Genomic DNA, 15,923 nt, shown 5'->3' on the forward strand with positions numbered 1-15,923 from the left:
GGATCTTGCCAAGCGGCTAGGGAATACTCAGCGTTCATGTATTTTTGGGCTTTGGAGAGTAGGGCTGCCATGGAGGTCGGGGGATTTTTAGAGAGGGAGAACAGGAAATCGGACGACCGCAAATCGGCCATGAAAGCAGTGAGGATGACCTTGTCATCATTTTCCGCTACTTGCAGGGCCTCGGTGTTGAAACGGGTAACAAAACTGCGTAGCGACTCCCCTCGGTCTGTCGAATGTTGAGGAGTTGGGTTGCCGGGCATTGCTGGCGCTGGGCTCCAATAAAATGGCTGAGGAAGGAGTCACTGAGATGCTGGAAAGTGGAGACGGAGTCTGCTGGTAACTAGCTAAACCACAGCCGAGCTGATCCCTTCAGTGTCACGGGGAAAGCTTGATACATGATCTCGTCAGGGAATGCATGGAGGATCATGAGGGTTCTGTAGGTCTCCAGATGGTCGACTGGGTCCGTCGTACCGTCAAAAGAGTCGATGGTGGGCATCTTGAACTTGGGGGATAGAGGTTTGTCATGGATGGAGGCGACAAATGGTAAGTTTGCTGTGATAGAGGGTTTATGCTGAATGTTCTGCATGACCCCTTGGAGTTGGAGCTTCATGGCTCGGAGTTCTGCATCCCAGAGAGGAATGTGGTCACCTCCGGAGGGCAACGGGGGCTGGACGCTGCTAGACTCTCCTTCAAGGATTGGTGGGGTGGTAGGTTTATACCTGGAGGAGGGGGTTGCAAGCCTTCTCTGTTGGGCGGATTAGACTGTGGAACAGTCTGGCTCAGGGCTTGTTCGTAGTTGGGGGGAATATCGAGAGGTGGTGGAGGGGGCATAAGAAGGTTTCTTCGGAGTAGGGCATTGATCAGGGCATGATTTTGCTCGGCCATGCGATTAATGCTGTTGGTAAGATCGATGAAATATTGTGGTGGGTTGTTTGGATTGGGGGGGTCGGCTTGGTGGTCAGCAGCATTTTGGTGAGAAGCCATGGATCTAGTCGTGACCATACACTTCGAGGGGTAGCGAGAAAGGGGTATTGGAACAGGGTCTCCAGCAACAGTGAACACAACTAGCGCGAGGAGCAAAGTGTTCCCACAGACGGCGCCAACTGATGATACAGTTACTACACAACGGGTCCCAGGTAGAATGGGTAGGACTAATCCACGCTTCTTCAACCGGTAACTGAGTGTTCAAGCCCACCAGAAAACCTGCACAGGAGTTCAATGGGGAACGGGGAGTCCCCTAGCAAATCCTCCGACGAGCAAGTTAGAGAGAGAGAGGTGAAATGTAGAGAGATGAATTAAAGATAGAAAAACTTAACCTTCTTCTTGTCTTCAACGTTTGCTTATATCCTTTGGTCATCATTTCGCTGTCCCTTCCGACCCACCATCTTAGCCGAAAGTCTATGCTGTAGCTTACCTTGTTCAGGGTAAGGGGGTGCTGTTCCGACGGAGAGGTGTTGTCCTAATAAATGCTGTAATGGGCTGCATTAATGGTGATGTGCAGTGGCAATAACTTTGCAGATCTTTGTCTACTGATGTGGCTTGTCCTTTACTTGTCGTATGTCTGAATGTCATTGGCTCTTTATGCTACGTTAGATTCTAGCTGTTCTGAATTTCACCAGCTGGGTTATGTATTGGGCTCCAAGTGATGGGCTTGAGTTGTTTATAGTGGGCTATGGCCTTTATGAGCTTACCCATGTCAATTTTTAATAGGCATTAAGTACTCAATAAACCTTATAAAATGAATGATTCAAATCATAAAAACAAACCAATATACACCTCAAATTGAGGCACAATAGTAACCCCAATTCCAGCCTGGTTTCAACTCAACCATCTGTAATTGATCTTGAGTAATACAGTACACTTAAAAGAGTTGATGTGAGTGGGATATGAGAGATGTAAGGGTGACCAATACGATATTGAATCCTATGAAGATCTTTATTAATTTGTATATAATTTCAGGACTTTTTCATTCCTCACGTCTATAGACAGATTATTATTGGGGATTTTTCTTTTTTTTTGCACAAATTACTGTGGAATTTAAGTATACTTGTAATCATATACTCGAAAGCAACTTCTATTTACACGTATTTTTCAAATTAAACCCCAATGTTTCAATTGCATCAATTAAACTCTGAATTTTAAACTTTAACACAAGTTGAACCCTCTGCCTATATTAATTAAATCATTCTACAAAATCTTTTTATATAATACGCGTGGCATGTTCTTACTTGATGCTTTAAATTAATATTATTTCTAATTTTAAATTTGATCAAGTCATATCAAAATTCTACTTATCATCATATCAGAACCATCCATTTTCAATATTATCATAGTGTGAATCACACTAGATCAATTCTCTTTATCTTTACATCATTTCATAGCTCACCATTTCCATGGATGACCAACAATTCTACAACCACTCTTCAAAATCGCCCATCTCGTCATATCAATTTTACAGAGCTGACTAGCCCAATCCCCATCACAACTCCTCTCTCCATCTCCAACACCACCCATATCTGTCTCTCCCTTCCCCAGCGCTACCACCCATCCCCTTTGCTCCCTCCCCCAACACTGCCCATTATCTTCATCTCCCTCTCGTACCACCCTCAGTATTTGTTCTTTTGTTAATTCACGTATATAGCAGCTTACACTCTTAATATATGTTCTTCTCTCTCTCTCTCTCTCTCTCTCTCTCTCTCTTCATTTCACTATTGTCGGGAGTGGGTTCTCTATTGTCAGGGCTAGAGGTAGTGGATCTGAAATAGGGTGGCAGATCTGAGATAGTAGTGGCTGAAAAGAACTGGCGATAGCAGATTTGAAGGATGACAAATGTGATGGAGGGGTTGGTAGTGAAGGGTTGGTAGTGGATCTAAGGGAGGCGGAGGCGGTGGCGGAAGAGGGCTAGTAGTGGTGGGTTTGATGGAGATTATAGCATTGAGTGACGGATCTGAAAGATTGGCAGTAGATAAAGGTTATTGTTAGAATATATAATATATTAGTAGATAGTGTGCCTCCCTTAGTAGATAGTGTGCCTCCCTTTCGGTGCCTTTAGGTGCTAGTGCTTCACTTTCCATCATGAGCCATCATTGTCCATTGTTTGTAAGGTTTGTATTTTCTCCTATATAAGGAGCCCCTCTCCATTTGTAATAAACATTAATATCAGAATATCAATATCAATCAATAATACATATATTTTTAACATGGTATCAGAGCAAGGTTAAGAACCTGATCATTCTGCTTCACCGACGGCGGCAGCCTCGCCTTGGCCGCCCGCCGGACCTCTACACATACCCTGACTCCGAATTACATTATCCTCATCTTCCAAGCAAAATGCCCGTTTAGTTCGTAAGTGAAAAGCAGACCTGATTGCCTCCTTGATTGCATCTGCAGTTCCATCAATACCAATCCTTCTAATGTGCTCACCCCACTTGACTGTTCTGACCCTCCCACCATAGGCAGAGTGGCCCTCACCTCCATTTACCGGGGTTTCTCTCCAGTTCCAAGGGGGTACTCCACTGGCTGCAACTGCATCAGCAGCAGTAATGGCAAGAGGATCACCATCATGATCCAAAGGTCTTTCGAGGTTGACCGTTGACTGGCCACCAGCTTCTACTGGTCCAAATGGGATATTGCCATCCTCCAGGCCTTTATCCGAAAATTGAATCTACAAATCGACTTTCGAAGAGCTGGGGCTCTTGTAGGGGCCATTCTTGCTCCTATCTCGAAGCAACTCCTCAAGCTCCTTAGCGGAAGCACTGCTCCTATCTTGGTGCTTTGCCTTCTTGAATTCCTTCAACAAGTTCCTCCACTTATCAGTACACATAGTCGCCGATCGATCAAATCTTTTTTTTTTTTTCTCATCTTCACCGAGATCCGACCCTTCCATGATATTGCTCCGATCAGTGGAACTCGCCGACTGTAGAACCCAGATCATACGTCGCCGGCTACCTCCCAACGGAGCTTGGTCTCCTTCCCAGCCTCCACCCTCTTCGGGTCTTCACCTTCTTTCCGATCACACCCTCCACCTACTGACAGAGTTTCACCAAAGCCTAATATTCCTCCCCCACCGCCTCATTACACATCTTTCCCACCATTATACTATATTATCATACGCCACACCCACTCCATTTCTTTATTTTTTTATTTTTCCTTTTACTTTTTTTTTTCCCACACTTCATCTCTTCCCATGCCGGTTCCATCTGAGGAAGAGAATAAAATAAATTCAGAGGCACCGGGACTTGACCCTCGTCTCTCTCTCTTCACTTTATCAGTTTTGTCCCCCTCCTTTTCTCATCTATCACACATCCACGTTATTTCATATTTTTCTTTTCTTTTAATATATATGTATTTCTATATTTTTTATTATATTATATTTTTCTTATCCCAACTTTTATTTTATTTTATTTTATTTATTTATTTATTTATTTATTTATTTTTTCATCAATATTTTCTTATTCTACACCTCGTTCGTGAGCATCCATTTTTTTTTTCTTGTTATTATTTTTTTTTTATATATTCCACCAAAAAAAAAAAAACAAAAAAAAAAAAAAAAAAAAAAACAACCATCTTGGTTTTCATTCCACACACTTGTCATTTTTTTTTTTACGGGATCAACCCCGGTCACACTTTTACACATCATCCCAAAAAAAAAAAAAAAAAAAAAAAAAAAACACAAAACAAAAATACAAACGCACAACCACATCCACAGGTGGGATTCTTCTTCTCTACTCTGCCGCCGGTCTTTTCTTCTTGCCTCCGTCTTGGGCGGCCCTTGCCGGTGTTGCCTCCGTACTTCCTAGGCCACTAAGCAAGTTGCCTCCTGCCTGTTCCTCCACTGCAGTATATGGTGGACCTCCAAATCGGAACATCACGGTGGCCTTCCGCTTCAGCTCCTTGTTTTCTGCCCTTAGCACGCTTATCTCTGCTCGCGCATCCTTATACATGCGTTGGAGCAGAGCCAGCTGGGAATTTAAATGCTGCACCTCATTTGTCCTACTCTGCAGCCGGTTCGACAAATTTGTGACCGCCGTCATGCTTTCCACCCATGCCTTCAAAGTATACTGATTGGCCTCCACATCCGACTGCACCGCCATTTTTTGCTCCACCGACCGCATCGGAAAGTTCAACGGAGCAAACACAGAGGTGTTTGGTTGCGGTTCACTGGTCTCCGCACCAGTTCTCTCTCTTGTTGACTCGTTCAGTTCGGGAAAGAGAGTAAGCAGACCACGGGAAGAAGAGGAAGAAGAGGCCATTGTCTGGGCAACTGAGTTTTTCAGACTCTCTCTCTCAGCACAACGAAGTTTTTTTTCAGAGGTTTTTCGCAGCTTTTCTCTGCCTCAGCCTCAGCCTCCGTCTTATAGCCGAGGCAGCCACGCGCATCGCGCGCCTCTTGCCACCAGCCGACAAACGGGCACGCAAGCCAAGGCGCCCACGTGCCTCGCCATCATGTCCGGCACGTCTTTTGATGAATTGGGCACGCCTTTTGATGGCACGCCTTTTGACAAAATTAGGCACACCTTTTGAGGGTGCAACTTTTTTAACGGTCCGACATGACCCCATAAACTGTCCCGACATTTGATTCCGGTTAGCCTTTTACAACGGTCCGACATGACCCTATAAACTGTCCCGACATTGATTCCGGTTAGCCTTTTTCAACGGTCCGACATGACCCCATAAACTGTCCCGACATTGATTCCGGTTAGTCTTCTACAACGGTCCGACATGACCCTATAAACTGTCCCGACATTTGATTCCGGTTAGCATTTTCAACGGTCCGACATGACCCCATAAACTGTCCCGACATTGATTCCGGTTAGTTTCTACAAGGGTCCAGCAAGACTCCGTAAACTGTCACAACATTGTCTGCTACAACGGTCCGACATGACCCCATAAACTGTCTTCTACATCGGTCTGACACCCCCATACAGTGTCCTCTACAACGTTATGACACCACCATACAGTGTCCTCTACATGTTATGACACCACCATCCAGTGTCCTCTACACCGTTATGGCACACCCATCCAGTGTCCTCTACCACGTTATGGCACCATCTTTCAGAGTCTTCACCAACGGTCTGACACGACCATACAGTGTCTCCTATCTTTTTTTATTTATTTATTTTTATGTATTTTCTTGTTTATTTTTATGTATTTTCTTGTTTTGTTACTCTCTCCAAACTCAAGTTGGTTAGTTTCTCTCCTCCTTGAGTTTGCGGGGGGCTGTTAGAATATATAATATATTAGTAGATAGTGTGCCTCCCTTAGTAGATAGTGTGCCTCCCTTTCGGTGCCTTTAGGTGCTAGTGCTTCACTTTCCATCATGAGCCATCATTGTCCATTGTTTGTAAGGTTTGTATTTTCTCCTATATAAGGAGCCCCTCTCCATTTGTAATAAACATTAATATCAGAATATCAATATCAATCAATAATACATATATTTTTAACAGTTATCAATGGGAGATCTGAGGAAAGTAGATGGCGGTGAGCCAACTATGGCCTCATATTTCTCTGTCTACAGGTGAGCCAACCATGGCCTCATCTTTATCTCTCCCTCTCTCCCAAGCCATTCTCTCTCGCTCCACCACTCACCTCCATAGATCTTCTAACCCTTCCGACCATCATCTCTTTCTGTTCATCTTCTGAGACGATGGAAGGAGGTAATGAATCTAAGAGAGGTACAAAGGGGGATGACAGATCTGAGGAAATAGAGATGAGTGAGTGACGATTCCAAAGGAGGTGGTGAAGGCAACAACAAATCTGAGGGCGGAGGCCAATGGATTTGAGTGAAACGGTGACGTGTGAGGGTGAGCCATGATGGATCTGAGAGAAGTGGTGGCAAGAGAGGTGGGGAGTGGTGGACTTGAGGGCTAGTGCTTGCAGAAGAGGACTGTCAATGGTGTGGGTAGCGGCAATTTGTTGGTGGCGATGGGCAGCAATGAGGGGAGGAGGCGATAGGATTCACTTATTTATTTGTAATGTTAGGTATGAAATATCACATAATAATTTAAAAATTATAAATTTTTTATGATTATTTTTATAAAAAAATTTCATTATTCTTAACATTTTTCCTAATTTATTTTTTAAAAAGGTGAAAAGATATGGTGGTCAATGGAGGAAAGAGAAAAGAGATGATGGTGGGAGTAGATAGAAGAGAGAGAAATGAGCGAATGATAATATGCCATGTGTACATTATTTTATTTTTTTTTGGGGTCAAACAAGTTAACTGTGATAGTCGGATGGTTAATATTGATACAAAATAAGAAATTCATAATTTAAATTGATGCAATTGAAATCTTGGGATTAATTTGAAAGACACGTGAAACGTAGAGTTTTTTTTTATTTGTTCGTAATTTGCCCTTTATTTTATTATGTTTTTTTTTTTTCATTTCCTAACTTAATCGAACATAATTTACAATTCAAATTTTATTAATTTTTTCTCTTTTTATTTATATTGATTTTCCTAACAAGTGCCCTAGGACATAAGACAAAGACAGACAAGAAATATCAGTTCTGATCCATGTATTAATAAATTCGATATACTTTTTATGAATTCAATACACTTTATCATTTTTTAACACTTTCTTGGCATGTTTGATTGGAAGGATTAGAACATGGGATTGGGATTATTAATCCGTGGGCCCAATTATCCCATGTTTGTTTTGATATTTTGTTTTGGGATTATTAATCCAATGGATAATTAATCCAACAAATTTGTAGGATTATTAGTAATGGGGTAGGGGTGGGATTGTGAATACCACACTAATTTAATAGGATTGTTAATACCTCACTATTAGTCTTGTGGAATCAAACATGGCCTCTTAGTATTAACAAGTGCTCATTATCCATTTCTATTTGTCTATCCTTTTCAATTTTTCTCATCAAATCTTTTAATCAAAATCAAATACAACTAAAGGGTAAGATTTTTTCAGAAATTAATAGATTAAAATAAAAATGAGAGATTTCGAAATTGCCTTAGGATGAGGAAAAGTCGTCAAGTGAGACAAAAACAAGGAGCGGGCGAGCTGAGATTTGATTTTGACAATAGTGGTCTGTTATGTGTTAACAAAAGAACCATAAATAGGGTTCTGTAAAAAATTCCCCATTCGTTAAAATTGTCCAATATGTATTGATTTATATTTCATTTTTGAAATCGTTCCACTTTGATATAATTAATATTTTTTTATTTTTAATAAAACATCAAAGTAAAAATTAATATGAAAAATATTTAAGATGTAAAATTTATTACAAATAAGTGTCATATAAATGAAAAATATTATTCAAATACTTAATAGTTGTGTAAGATTATTTTTCAATCAACTAACAAATTAAAACCGTCAATTAGTAATTTAGTTATTTGTCAATTTGTCATTCACTGTTTGATTCAGAATTTTATTCTCAAAACTGCACTGAATCACACCACACACCCTCCTAACCATAATTATAATTTTAAAAACAGAAAATTACACAAATCTCCCCTAAGGTTTATAACAATTGCAGATACCTCCCCTCAGATTTTTAAAATGATAATTAACTCCTCTAAGTTGTCCTATGTTAAGATGGTGTTAGTTTTCCTATGTTAAGATGGTGTTAATTTTTTAGTTGGTTTTTCCATTTTGGCCTTAGTTGATTTGTTAAATGATTAAACTAACATTTTAATGTACAAATGAATTAATGAACTCTAAAATAATTATAGTATCAAATTTGCAAAGGATACCTTTAGCTGGTTTACCATGTGATTCATGTATTAAATTTTGAAAAACAGTTTTATGAAGAAAATAAACCTGTTACTTTTTTTATTTTTTAAAGAAAAAAATTGTGTTTGTAAAATACACAATGAATTTTTGTTGTGTTTATATAATAATAATAATAAGAAGAAGAAGAAGAAGAAGAAGAAGTAATAGTAGTAGTAGTAGTAGTGAAGTTTGGTTTTCTTAAAAAATATTGGCATCATTAATTTTGGAATGTAGTTGAGAGAAGTTTTAAAATTGTAGAGTTGGCATCTATTTATTAGAATGGATGAAGGGTAAATTGGGAATTTTAAAATGCAATCATCAATTTCAATTCTTTTGTTGATAGAATAGTAGGAGAGGGGAGATAACTGAAATACTATTTGAAAGCAAGGGGGAGGTAATTGTTATTTCAAACACCTAAGGAAAGATATATGCAATCATCATAAACCATAAATTAGAGGGAGTTCAGTGTAATTTACCCTTTTTAAAAATAAATTATTTACTTTTTAGGATAAGAATGATGAATATTTCCTTTCGGCCATGTTTGTTTGGGCGGACTGGATTAGCATTCCCATGACTAATAGTTCTAGGGGTACAAATCCATTGGATTATGTATCCTATCTTAACTAATAGTCAAGTTTAAAATAATTAGTCCGTACTTTAATTGTTTAATCAAACATTGAATTAGTAATTTTAGGCCATGTTTGTTTGGGTGGACATGAGCTTGGGATTGGACTAATAGTTCAATAAAATTATTAATCCGATGTTTGGTTAAACAATGGATTCATTATTTTAAAATTGACTATTAGTTAAGATAGAATATATAATCCAACGGATTCGTAATCTTAGGACTATTAGTCATGGGAATGCTAATCCAGTCCGCCCAAACAAACATGACCTTATTGGACTATTAGTCCAATCCCAAGCTCATGTCCACCCAAACAAACATGACCTTCATGTATTTCCATCAACTTTCCCAAACCCAAGTCAAAAGTGCATTAATGGTGTGGTGTCGGTCAAATATGGAGTAAGAGGCCACCACCACCAGAGTCCGGATCCTCGGCCGCCCTTTCCGGCGGCCGAGCCAGCAGCCCCCCAAAACGACGTCGTTTTATTTTGATTTTTTTTTTTTTTCTCTTCTTCTTCCTCGTTGCAAAGCCGAACCAGAGGGAGGGGAGGGAGAGAGAGAGGGGGAGGGGAGGGGAAGGAGAGAGAGAGGAAGGGAGAAGAAGAGGGAGCACCGGACTGGAGGGGGCCATAATCACCGGGGGAGGAGGAGGAGGAGGCGGAGGCGGAGGCGGAGGCGACGGCAGATCGGGCGACGATTGGACGGCTGGCGAGCTCCACGACCTGCGACGGCGAGCTCCACGACCTGCGACGGCGAATCCGGACCTGCGACGGCAAGCTCCCCTCCCCTCCCCTCCCCTCTGCTCTGTGCTCTCCCCTCCCCTCCCCTCCCCTCTGTGCTCTGGTTCTGCGACAAAAAAAAAAAAAAAAACGAAAAAGCCCCCAAAACGACGTCGTTTTGGGGGCTGCTGGGAACGGCTGCCCAAAAGGGCGGCCGAGGATCCAAATTCCCACCACCAGCCCCAAATGCCATTCTTCCAAAAATTAAATTTGGTGGGCGTATGTATGTATAAGTTATGGACAGCTGATGCACGTGAATGGCGGTGATTTAATATTGGTATCCTTATTTATTTATTTTAAGGAAAATGGGTGAGAGTTTAAATGTTTCGAATGTCAAAATGACGTCATTTTAATATTTTTATCGGTAAGAGAATGACTCAAACCTGGTATGAAAAAATTATCTTACCGGTAAGAGAATAAATCTTACAGCTAAGATAAAAAAAAAAAAAAAAAAAAATTCTAAAACGACGTCGTTTTGAAATTTCAGGTCATTCGAGCCGTTGGTAATTCAAACTACGTAATGGAGTTGTTATTTTAATTTATTATAAATTTTGTTATCAAGGGTTCTAAAGGCGCTTGTTAAGGATGTATTAAATCTTTTTAATTTCCTCCATTAACTAATTATAAATATATTTTGTTAAAGACTAAAATATTATTTTCCCAAATTCGTTCTATTTTAACATTATATACTTAACAGCAAAGAAGGCAAAAGAAGGAGAGCGCAGAGTCTCTCTTTTTATATGATTTCCGGCGATATTTCAACGATATTCCAGCTATCCATTTTATACTTTCAAAGTGTAAATCTACACTCTTAAAGTATAGATTTACAATTTTCGAGCGTAAATCCGGCCTTTTTATGTTTGAAATAAGAGTTTTGAGAGTTTTCTCCTCCGATTTCGACATAGATTTTTGGATTTTCAATATCCACATTGGTTCTCTCCTCTCTTAAACCTTCTTTCATATCATTGTGGGTATACTTCCTTCTCAACTCTAACTTCTGGCGATGTTCGATATCCGGCGACAATGGTAGCGAAGTTGGATAGCAATGACGGGGACGGCGGGCTTTCAAACAGATCTTACTTTTCCGACCACATCTTTGAGAAGATCAACGGTTTTTCCCGACTTGTAACTGTTTTTTTGGTAGATTTATTTTTATTTTTTGTTTTGTTATTTAGTTGGGATAGCCCTTTGGGTCTTGCTTATGTAATGTTGTTGTTTATTAATATAATGTTTCCCATCTTCTCGAAAAACATTTGGGTGTTTTGAAAAAATGATTAAAAGTTACTGTTTTATTTTTTTTGACTTTTTTGTGAGAGAGAGAAGTGGGTTAAAAACTGGAAAGTGACATTCTTTCATTAAATCTATATAAAATATATATATATATATATATACATATAAAACTCCTTTATGAAAAATATATAATGTTAGAAAGAATTTTAAAAAGGGGCATTTCAGTCTCTAACAAAATACATTTACAACTAATCCTCCTGTTTTATGATATGACTAGCGTATGCCCGTGCCTGAAGGCATGGTGTAAATAATGATGAATAGTTATCATTGGTGCAATTTCCCCTTCACTGAATTACTAAAATTCTATGGCACTACCTTTGTTTACAACAATTAATTTCTTCATTAATCCATCATGGAGACCTACAAATAATGGATCAAAAATAGTGCATGTATTACGCACTCAGTACAATAAGGCAAACTTATTGGAAAAGAGCTGCAAATCTAATATAAAATTATATAGCCTATGTTTGGGAAGTTAGGTTTGAGGACTTAGCAAAAGAAGCAAAAGAAGCCAAAAATGTTAGGTTTGAGGACTTAGCAAAAGAAGCCAAAAATGTTTTTCAAGTTTCAAAATTATATAATGGTAAATACTGCAAAACAAAAGTCAAACTAGTCATGCACTTCAATGCAATAATCAAACAGCATAAAATATAATCATCAAGCCTAATTCATACTGTTTCTTCCGGTCTATCAACTGGGGATTGGATTATATATATAAAGCTTAAACAGTCAAATGGGAGGTCAGACAAAACAACCCGTGTTCACCTTTTCTTTCTTAAAAATTAGGAAGAAACTTCAATTGGTTGAAGTCCAAGTGTGCCAACAGGAGAAGTAAAAACTTACTTGATTCAGTACATGTGAAAAAAGGGCATAATCAACAAATGCAATTAAGTGCAATTAAGTGCCCTATAAGTTTTCTTAATCAACAATGGAAAAAGGGCATTGAACGTGAAAGAACAATAGACGGGTAATATAATCCTGCTGAGTTGTAGGGCATTAAACTTGAAAGAACAATTGAAGTTTGGGTTTCAACATAAATAATAAAAGCATGCCAAATATTTTCAAAAACTGTCATGCTTTATTATATAGATACTCATCCATTTCCTAATACTTCAATAATAATGTAGCTCAAAGAGTTCGCAGAATTTAATAAACGATAGAATATGACATACTTGCACCAAATAGCATTTTCAGTTATAGCAAGCCACCAATTGTGAACTAATAGCTTAGAGTTTAATCAATGGCAGAATATGACATACTTGCACCAAATAGCATTTTCAGCATCATAAAATATCGAAATTAAAGAAAACGGCACTACCATTGGAGATAATTTTCAGCATCATAACAGTTAAGATAGAACCATAATTTTCAGCATCATAACAGTTAAAACAAAACCACTTAAAAATTTGAAGTGTGATTCAAACCCAAGAACGAACAAAATCTCACAAACCATAAGAGGTAAATTTGTATTTTGATAAACCAACGGTCAAAAACCCAGAAATCCCACATTCACATGTCCCTATGTATGCCCATCCAATTCAACTAGCAGTGTCAAATATAACTTTCCAGAAACAAACCCTTCTGTCAAACTAATAAATCGACAAATACCATTGTATATGAGGCAATATGCAAAAACACTTTGATGAACACTATGATATTGTTTTTTGCACATAAATTGCTTCATACTAACAACATAAATGCTTCACTGAAACAGTGAATAGAACTCACTTGAGAACATGGGATGCCATCAGCAACTCAGGCTCTCCACCCCATACATAAGGTTGTCGAATTATTTTCACATACGCTTCAATGAACCTAAAACCCATGATGAGAATGAATAAACACTTCCATTCCGATTTAACTATGTGCAATAACACTAACTAATGTACTTCAAAAAAATAAAAATCAAGTTAAACCATACCTACTGTTTTCAATGTGTTTGATGAAGGAAGTCTTGAATTGCAGCAAGGGAAAAGGTTGATTTAAAGGATTGATTTGATAAACTCACCTATTCATCTCAAGCAGTTGGCAGTTACCAGAACCAGGTGGTATGCCCGTGCTTGAAGGCACGGTGTAAGTAATGATGGAAAAGGAGGTGAAAAAGAAAAACCTGGTGATGGGGGTGATATAGATGGTAGTCTCAAGTTACCATCTGGGCCATACTTTATTGGCCTCCTTCTCTTCTTTACTAACAAACCACCACCACCACCAACTACACCATCACCACCTGTGGTGGTGATCTGTAGGCTTCTCTCCATGCTCATGTTCATCACTTCAATAATTAATCACTTCAATAACAAATTGTATTAGTATTAAAATAAAAAATAAAAAAATAGAACAAATAAGTCCTAAATTCAGAATTGGACATCAAATCAAAGGAAAAAAAAAAAGCCCTGTCATTAACTAATGTACTTCAAAAAAATAAAAATAAAAACGCGCACCAACGGAAAAAAAAGAAATAACAAAATCTAAATCAACAACCAAATTGAACTCATCTTGGTAATGAAAAAAAGAAAAGAAATAGAGAATAACAAACTCTATGCTTGGTAATTCAACAACAAACTCTAACTAAATTAATTCCTCCATAATTTACAAATCAACACAGCCTAAAAAACCCCATTTATTTTAGAAACAGAGCACTTCAACTAAGCCCTCAACTTCATAGTAAAACAGCAAAATCATGAAATTGAACAACGGTACCAAATTTGAATAGCAAAATCATGAAAAAAATTATAATAACAAATAAACTGTAAAAAAACCCAACAATTAAAAAATAATAAATTATATGGAACAAAAAAAATTGGAGATTTACTATTTCACAATAATCAAAACCCAACAATTAAAAAAACAATAAAACAATAAATTAAAATTTGAACGAAAAATATAATAAAATATTCATTCTACAATATAAATGCTCTGAAAGTTAGAAAATACTAATAATATAGTAAAATATTCATTCTACATCAAATTGTAGTAGGCTAGTAGCTAAATGTAATATATGGTCTCTTTCATGTAACTTCAGTGCATAATCACAAAATGCATGTTATAATACTTAGACTACATCCAATAAAGGTGTCTAATATTGTCCAGAACTATGTAAACTTTTCTTCTTCTTCTTCTTCTTCTTCTTCTTCTTCTTCTTATTTTTTATTTTTTATTTTATTTTAATAACTGAGAACGAATCCTAGCAGGGTCCTTTGAAACAAATCAATTATGTGAAGATTCTATTCACTAACCCTTTCAATGGTGCTACAAATTCCATTTCTAAGGTTTAGCATCCTTATCCCTGCATATCTGTAATAAATTGAAAAGATTACAATCCCTTTTTCGCAAAATATAGTGAAAATATACTTCAAATTTTAACTAAATTGTCTTGTAGTCTTCCCATTTAAATCATTTTTTGCACATCTTAGGAGGGTTTGTATGGTCTAACTTATCCTGAATCAGGATTTGCTCAAGCTTATTCAAGTGTAACATACCTTGTGTCCTATACAGACCCATTTATGTTCTGTTTGCTTCTCTAATATTTGATATCTTTTGCCTTCAGTGGTACTTGGGATAAATATGATTCTTTTCTTACCACTTTAAAAGCACAGCTAATTTGTAGCTTTCAAAATAATCTTTTAGTCATTTTGGTGATGACCCCATGTTTGCTTGCGCATGAGTGCATGCAATTCTATTTTAATAGGAGACATGCTGTCTAAATGCCATATGACAAAAATGGAATGCTATGCTGTCATCGCATCCAACTTAAGTAATAAATAGAAGTTGCACTAAACAAAGTGACAAAAGAAGCTATAAGCAGCTCCATAAGTTGCACCAAACAGATAAAATGACACTAATAATTACAAAGTACACTTACTATAAATGTTAGGATGAATTCTTGTAAGCAATCTGAGGCCATCCTTTTCAGCTTTCATTTCTAGTAGTTCACTTCACTTGCATTTGTTTATCTGAGTGGTGTGCATTCATTCCATGAGCTGCAATTTTTATTTCCATCTAATAACATGATCTTCTTCTGGTTAAAAGCCCCAACTAAAATCACATCGCTAACTACTATCTGAGCTAAACTAAAAATATAGTAGCATCAGAAAGTGAATTCAGTATTCTGATCTTTTTTGCAACATGTCTTCGTGGCAGCGATGATGTGGCTTTTGCATTGAAAGACAGCAAGGAGCTACCTTGGTGTCACGACCCAAACCCGGCCCTATGGGTTTAGCACCGTAACCGGCCAGTAATCCGAGATTACCGAAGGCCTGCTGAACAGTAATACAGTGAAACAGAGTACAGGGCCTGGCGGAAGCCAATACAGTAAATAAATAGTGTCCATTGAGCTGTGACAGTCTGTATGCAAAAAGGCTTTTCATACATTATACAAAAACAGTACAGAACAGTATACACAATATTCACATCCATTTAACTAGGGACTCAACCCCACATAACAGTACAGAAAACATTCCGTCTGTACAACACAGTATACAAAATTAACAGTCACAC

Source organism: Camellia sinensis, chromosome 2, assembly GCF_055761805.1.
Source record: "Camellia sinensis isolate YWXY chromosome 2, ASM5576180v1, whole genome shotgun sequence".
NCBI lineage: Eukaryota > Viridiplantae > Streptophyta > Magnoliopsida > Ericales > Theaceae > Camellia > Camellia sinensis.